This window comes from Labrus mixtus, chromosome 23, assembly GCF_963584025.1.
Source record: "Labrus mixtus chromosome 23, fLabMix1.1, whole genome shotgun sequence".
NCBI classification, from domain to species: Eukaryota; Metazoa; Chordata; class Actinopteri; order Labriformes; family Labridae; genus Labrus; species Labrus mixtus.
Genome location: NC_083634.1, coordinates 4,814,109 through 4,822,553, shown reverse-complemented (window position 1 = coordinate 4,822,553; position 8,445 = coordinate 4,814,109). Strand labels below are relative to the sequence as shown.

At 38.2% G+C, this 8,445-nt stretch overlaps 1 long non-coding RNA gene across 1 annotated transcript; it reads left to right on the top strand.

The window, feature by feature from the left end:
* Positions 1–7,385: 7,385 nt before the first annotated feature.
* On the top strand, positions 7,386–8,232 carry LOC132958784 (uncharacterized). Its single transcript, XR_009666829.1, has 3 exons — positions 7,386–7,472; positions 7,652–7,701; positions 8,051–8,232. It is a non-coding gene; the product is annotated as an uncharacterized LOC132958784 (long non-coding RNA).
* Positions 8,233–8,445: the final 213 nt, after the last annotated feature.

Here is an 8,445-nt window from a genome sequence, read left to right as displayed (position 1 = left end):
CAAAGACACCTTTCAAATAGACTAAACTTATTAGCACAGTTTGTGTGCATTGAAATACATTATACAGGGAAATAGGTGTGGTTGAACCGTTAAGTAACTTGCAAAGAAATCTATAAGATCAGTTTGAAAAGATAATCTTTTTAAAATGTGATCGTGATGTTACCATGAAAAAATCATATTTTTTTGTCCCACCATTACTTGCTTTTATTCTGTTCGCAGGTACAGCCAAATTCTTTTCTATGTGGGTATACTTCTTATAGGCTGGTAAGAAGACAAACCTTCACTCGAAACTGTCAGATATACATTTCTCCAGCCTCAGCAAATCATATTTCCTTTCCAGCTTACAACATACATTTGGCTCCTATACAAATATAGATCTGCTGCTATGAGGTGCCTTGCACATATGTATTATAGCTTCACAGCCCTAAATGAAGATGGTACACAGATATAAAATTACTGAAGTGAATGAATTCATGACAATTTGTACTAACATTCAGGCAGGCCACAGAGTCGCGCTCTGCTATCATGAAAGTGTTTTTGATGACAGCAGATTTCATGCAAGCCCTCATCAGCTGATGGCCAGCTGATTTGCTTCAAATCATCCCATTGCATTTGAAACCCTCGTCCACCCCAGCTCCTCCTTTTATCCTGTGTCTGACTGAATCAATGCCATGCTGTTGTCATTGATGTCTGCTCTGTTTGGTTTCTAATGCTTCTCTCCCTGCCTTAGGCTTTCCTTGTCTGCACATGAAGGGCAGGAATGTGTGCTGTGCCCACCAAATGTTTTCTACGTATGCACTTGGAAGGGCATGAGGTCCCATTACAGAGCCATACCGCCAAATATTAATAATTGCAAATAAAGTATTTTCCTAAGTGGTCCTGACTGAATTGAGCTGATATAGACACAAGAGGGCAGTGTTGCACTTCGATTACCTCTCAGCTTTTGAATAAATGGTTTCCCTGCATTGTAGTAAACAACACATTTTCATGCAGTCATTAAACATTCAAAAAAAGAATAAAAACATTTATATAAGTATCCAAGGTCTATGAAGAATCTTAAATAACATTTTGGATTATATTCATGAAAGTGTCCAACTACTAAAAAACACATTATAGTCCTTAATCTTTAATTCTGAGGAAAATTTGTGAAACATAAAGCCAATGCGGAAGTTAAAAAAACTGCAGTTTCTCGAGGGTCGCCTTGAGGCCGGCACCAAAAGACCCGAAAGAAACATACACAGACAGCATTTCCAGGATGCCCCCTTCAGTAACCAATTGGTGTTGCACTCAGGCCTCGTCCACTATTGTTTACAGCCTTTTGGAAAATAACATTTTACTATCAAACTTCCATGACAGTCTACAGGATGGATTCAAGGTTCTGGTTGAGCTCTTCATACAGTGATTAAAGGGAACTCGTGAGGAATTGGCCACAGATCCACTGAGGGCCAGAATTGCCTGACAAGAAAATTAACTGATTACTAAACAGCCAAAAAGAGGGCAGGGAAAAAGAGCAGTATATGAAAGAATGTGGGTCCTAATAAAAAAAAAAGAAGAAGCTGTTTTCCTTTAGGTGGTCGTTCACATGTAGAACAGAAACAGTCTCTGTGTCAGTATATTTACCTTTGCTTTGCGAGAGACAGCAGCAATGCCACTTCTTATTGGCTGACCTGTTGTGTTATTGTTTACTGTGCAGTTGATTTGTGCTAAATGTACCAATAGCTGATTATTTAATTTTAGGGAACATCATGCAAAGCCTTTTTTCTTTTTGAGGTAAATAGTCTTTTGCATAGAGCCGTGACTGTAGCATTTCTTCTCTGTTGTTTAAATGTGAGCAAAATGTGACTTTCTATGAAGTTTTGGGTTTATCTCAAGGATTTTAATATCCACATCTTTGAGGGGTTGGGTCTAAAATCTGGGTCTAAAACACCAGAAGGTCATCCATAAGTTATAAAATAAAAAGCTAAAAGCAACACAATAAAATAATGAAAATCTAAGATATAAAATCTAAAATATGTTAATATGTAAATAGATAAATTATCTAAATTAGATAACATGCAATTCAGTGAAAGACTAAAAAGGTAGGTCTTGAGTTATAGATACTGATATTAGATCAGATCTGTCCCATCTCTAATTACAGATAGACTATACAGCTATATTTCACTTTCACAGTTCAGTCTTTTCTCTTTTTTTCTTCTTCTTAGACATTTTCCTCTCCTTGTGGAAAACTTTCCCATCAGGCTGCTCTCTCCACTTCAGGGTGACTCCACTCAGTCCATTCTTCTTCAGCCGGTCCTGGAGCTGTGATACACAAATGGAAACCCTTTGTAAACATTCACTTAAATCTGCATTTTCTAGTTGGAATGTTGTATTAGTTTGACCTCGTACCTACAGGTTAACAAGATACAAACGTCAAACTAACAAAATATTCAAATGAATAAGACTTAAACTAAAAAATGCACAAAGTTAGAAGAAACACCTGAAATTCAAATGTCTAAATGTCTTTGAGGACTCACCTTGTTCAGGATGTCTGCTTTGACAGCAGGGTCATTTAGATCCATAGAGGAGTTCTCTGGCTTCATCCTCAGCTTTATCACCTGCCTCTTTACTACTGCACATGAACAGAGAAGAAACACGTCACCCTCATGATGTGTTATATTAGCTTGACTAGCTAAAACAGGGGCCTGCATAAAAGAAACGGTATCGTTTTATCTCATGAATTGAAAACACCTTTTAAAGTCACGGGGCAAATGTGTGGAGCTCCTCTGTAACTTGTTTTCTATGTATGTTTGTATTTTTTTCTGATTTTATCCATGAATAATAAATGAATGTGTTTACAGTTTGACACCAGTAATTATAATGAACAACAGTAGGCTCTCCCACACACACAAATGTGTAGCTCTGACACTCAGCGTTTGAAATGAGTACTGCAGCTCAAATTCAAAACTGAATTTGGGGAGAGCTGTCTCCCCCGCCCCCTCCTCCCTAGAGTCCATGGGCAAGCAGGTTGCCATGTTGCAGTGACTGAAGCTTCAGTGTTTATCCAGCTCTGCATCAGTCTGTAAACATTTCTGCGTTCTAATCTCTCTCCATTTTTCAAAAGCATCTCCAAAGCCGTTTTCACATATGCACTCCGGATAATATCTAGATAATAACAGGAGGACCGCTCCGGAGATTCTCCCGACCTGGCCGTTCACATATGCTCCTCACAGCTGGGGACTTTCCCTGTCAGAGGGGAGGGGGATCGCGGGAATTTCCTGAGGTAAGACATGACGTAAATAAACAATGCGGAAGTAGCGGCCGTTATAATGAGAATATTTGCCTTTATATCAATGCCATGTGTAGTCCAATGGAATGACAACATCCACAAAAGAGAGGAGAACAACATACTGATGTTGGGGTTGTATCAAGTCAACTTTGGTTATATTCTTTCATCATCATCATCATCATCATCATCAACTTTTATTATTAGACTCAAGGTCCATTTTAAAAGACATACAATACAAAAAAATAGACAACACACATATACATTAGAATAAAAACATTCCCGCCTCTTATAAAAGCACTTATACCAATGTCTCCAAAGGTATGACTGGTAGCGTACTGTACTATAACTTGGGTTCGACAGCAGCATTATAATTACATTCTTTGAGTCATTCAAGCGACCGATAAATCTTTACATAAGGTTCCTCAATAAAGCTTGTAAGGTGTTAACTCCTGCATTCACAAATAGCTCACTTGCACTACTCCACCTTGGCTTTTTAAGTAAGATCCTAAAACAATCATTGTAAGCAACCTGAAGTCTGTGCATACTTAACATAATTTTTTGAACTTACCCCATAAGGGGGCAGTATACAGGGGAGTGCAATATGCTCTAAAGAGACATATCTTTACATGATCAGAACACATGAAATTTTCTTGCCAACATATTGGCCTGGGCATATAATGTACGACACTGTCTAGAAATGTCGTCTTCGTCAGACATTTGATCTGTTATAAAGTGTCCGAGGTATTTGGCTTTATAACAAACACAAAGTTCTTCCCCAGAAAGATAAAATTGTGGAAAGTGGAGGTCCTTATCTCCCTTTGCCCTACATACCATCACACTGCTCTTATTTGAGTTATATTGCACATCATGTTTGGCACCATATTCTGTACACACATTTAACAACTGCTGAAACCCAGCATTACTGGGAGAGAAAATGGCCAAATCATCCGCATACATTAGATGGTTTATCACAGTGTTGCCAATCATACAGCCCGTTCTACAGCCGTTCAGTTGGTCAGATAAATCGTTCATACAGGTTGAAGAGGGCTGGTGACAGTAGCCCCCCTTGTCGAACTCTATTACCAACACTGAAGGGACCAGAGACACTACTGCCCCATCTGACTTGCATACTCTGGTTAGCATACCAGTATGCAAGTATTCTTATAATGCTAGCAGGTACACCCTTTTGATTACATTTTTTGAATAGCTTCTGGTGATTGACTCTATCAAATGCCTTAGAGGCATCAATAACGCCAATTAGAACAGAGGAATTTTGCCCTCTATACATTTCTACTATTTCTTTTAAACTTTAAATACACAACTCAGTGCCATGCTTCGGTTTGAAACCAAACTCATTGTCTCTGGTATTAATATAATCACCCAATCGATCTAAAAGAATACTCTCCAGAACTTTGGAAATCACACTTGCCAGTGCGATTGGCCTATAATTGTCCATGCTCCCAATCTTGCCTGCTAATATAATTATATTTAATTATTAATAATATAAATAACAATATCATTAAACTATGTTTAATCTCGTTTGAGGCATCACCCTGTAATCAGGGAAATATAACCAAAATATCACTCAAATCAGTCTCAAATCAGTTATTTAATTACTAATATTATTAATAATTAATAACTATATTTAATAAATTGAAGGCGTGAAATCCGTACACAAAGCCCTCGCACCCAGCTTATATCACAATGCAAATACACCAGTAATCACTGTGTGTGTGTGTGTGTGTGTGTGTGTGTGTGTGAGAGAGAGAGAGAAGGGGAAGAGAGGGGGGAGATTGCTTCGTCCCACGTGGTCGCCCTTCCGATGGCGCACACCTAACAAAGACCTGGCGTGATCTTATTGTCCAAAAGAGGCCGAGTTAAGTTTGGCCCTGCACGATCTGTGTCTCTGAGGCGTTTGAATGGCCGCGAGTGTCCAGATCTCTATGTGTGAGTGTGCAGCCGATGTGTGTACTGGCGCGGTGGTGGAGTTAGTCTCCAGATGTGCCTCTACACCATAGACTGTAAAAATAATGGACGGGACAAGGTCCCCGGTCTAGTGAAGCTTTTATTTTTAGAGCTCCCCCTGCTGACTGGCTGCAGTATAGGTCATAAACCCCGCCTCCTCAATGATAACAGATGGGATGTGGGTCAAACTGTAAAGCTAAAATACTCGTCACATCATTTTTTTCCAAACCTAAACTCTGCTGTGATCATTAGTTATTATCACCCTACATTGTGTTCAAGTGCTCATTTTTCTGTGAAGTTTGTTTTAAATAAGTTATTTGAGGTTGAAAAACGGGATTTTACGTCATATTTGACGATGATTGACAGCTGCCGATCTTGCGTAGCTCTCTTTGGGAATAACAAAAGTTACGTAGTGAAGGAAAGCCGAGACGCCATTGAATTTTTCCGTTCAGTTTTTTCGTCTTTTTTGAGCTGGCAAAATGAGTTGTTCTGCAGTAAACTGTTCTAACCGACCTGTGGGAGCTAAGGGATCTTTGCAGTTTTTTCGGTAAGTAAAAAAGTGTGATTTCTGTGTCATTGGTTGGTTAAAGTCGTTATCTAGCTAGCTAACACATAAGCAGTCTAAGGTTAGCTGAAATGTTGTAAAGCTAGGTTACTTATCCGGCATGATTTATCTTTTTGTTTTATTTTTTAAAATGAGCAAACCTAATAACTGACATGCTATGTTTCTTGATATTGTTATATCATTATTGTGATTTAAATTGTATTTAAAACCAAGAATCGTAATATAAAATCCGTTCATAGATGCGGTTCATTGACTGTACAGTTATTTTGCAGCAAAAATAAATAAGTCTGGTGAAGTCTCAAAAAAGTATCGAGGGCAAAAACAAAGCCAAATAATTGTAATCTGGCCTGCATCATAACTAATGTGTACATGTTTACAGTCTGAGTGATAAGTGGGCTATACCGAGAGTAACAGGTTTTACTTTCACCGTGCAGGCTGAAATTCATAGTACTATATAAGAGGGTAGAATATTTCTCTATGTATCCAGATAAAACTAAAGGTAAGATCTGATTCAATATAATTGTTACTGATTTAAGAGACTAACCGAAACATGAACACAAACATCAACAACCTGCGGTGGTGTAATGTAATATTAACCGAGCATCATGCTGCTTAAACGTGATAAATATTCTGCATTGTCTTCCACACACACTAATTCAACAGTCACAAGTTGATCATATTGTAAATTTAATGACGCTCATTGAGAATTTGTACTAAAAATTGACAAAACCTGCGGTGATTGTGACTGTGTCTGTATTTAACACCTTTGAAAGGAAGGTGTTAATACAGGAGACCAGTGTTACACACAACATGCTGCTGTTATTGTAGGAGGAGACATAGGTACAATAAAAGAAGACATAAAGATCGCGTTTTTCCCCACACATGTGAATATGTTTTAAATGTCATGTTTTTTATTTCGCTTCAATAATCATTAACGAAGAGAAACACCATGATTAAACTACAGGCTATTGTTGCCTTTTTATAGCCAAAGAAAACTGAACATCCACAGTCTCTGCATTCAAAAGAATTTCAACATTGATATTTATGTCTTCCTATTTCCCTCTTTTCACCAACATTATATTTTAAACTGGGATTTCCTTTTCCTCGGGTCTCTCGTCTCTCCCGTAGTTCGCTCCCTCCGGTGCGCTCCTCTCCATAATGCGCTCGTCTCCTCCCTCTACAGCCCGCTGCTGATACTCTGTAGGACGCTTTGACTGGGGCACCTCACCAATAAAATACTATTTTATATTTTATAAGCAGTTTGCCACCACACTGTACTTTTACTCTCCAAAGGCATGAGTATGTGTGTGACAACTTTAATAAAGCTTTACCACACAGTCACACCATCCACACAGCTGATCCAGGATTTACTGTAGCATCTTTTACAGCACTAAGAGGTCATGTACAGGCAAACAGAGAGAAGGGAAAAGAAACAATCTGTGCTCTCAAATAACAAAGCAGTCTCAAATCTTTTTGAGGAATTACAGCTAAAAATCTACTTTGTATACAGTACATCCTCTGATAAATAAAGTGAAGTACTTTGATTGCATTTCTGTGGTGTTCCTGTAGGTGACCTTGAAGCAGCCAGACTGAAGCAGCACGTTGTGAAGGTGGACACCATCATCTTGTCTTTGCAGTGCTGATTCTGAAGAGCATGTCTTCACATAGGACTCAAAGGTAAAATTATCTCTCATATGATTGGACCGTGTTATTGTGACTGCTATCAGCATCAAAGTAATTTTAGTAACAATTTATAATCCTTCTTAAAATGTAAGGAAGACTAGCAGAAGATTTTAACAGCCTCTGTGATTCTGCAAGAAGTTCATGTTTAAATTGTTCTTCTTTCTGTCTTCAAGGAAATCAGTGCTCAAAGGAAACAGCAGTCCAGACTCTGATTCCAGCTCCGGTGAGGTTCTGCACACAAATCTGATTATATGAGAATATTTAACATTAGTTTAATTTATCAGGCTGGCCCATGTGATGACAGTTTAAAATAATCTTCAATAGAAAGTGGCAGGAACACTTTTGTCTTAAAACATAAATTCATAAAGCGGATCATATTATTGGATTCATCCTGTCTTGTGATATATTTTGTTTTTCCTCTTAAATAGTTCTCCTGTCTTAAAAACAAACTTTAGAACCTGAAGTTTAGCAGAACCTGAGGACAGATCTGATTTCAGGTCTGAGGCATAAACATCACAGTAAAATTCATTATACTTTACATTTAACTCCATGATTGTTTTTCTTTATTACAGAAGATGCCCTCAGATTCAGATCCATCAACAACCCCTGACAACATGGAGGACTCGTCCCCTGAACGTTTCCTGTCCTCTCTCGATGGAGTTCTTCTCTTTAGTTATTAACTCTTGAAAACAGCAGCACAACATGCCAGACTGTTTGACAAGTCTGTGATTGAATAAATTGAAATGGAATCTCATGCATATCTTGTTATGCTTATTGGCTTTAAATGTTTAATATTAAATAAGTTTTAAGGCCATTTATCTCAGACGAGCCCGGCTGTGACAAGCTGATCTCGTCTGTTAGCTTTGCTGTTGTCTTAGCTGTAGTTGGTCAAGAAGAAATTAATGTCAGTTCAAGGCCTTTTCAAATGTGAGCTGTGAACTTAACTACTAAATTATTTTACTGTGAC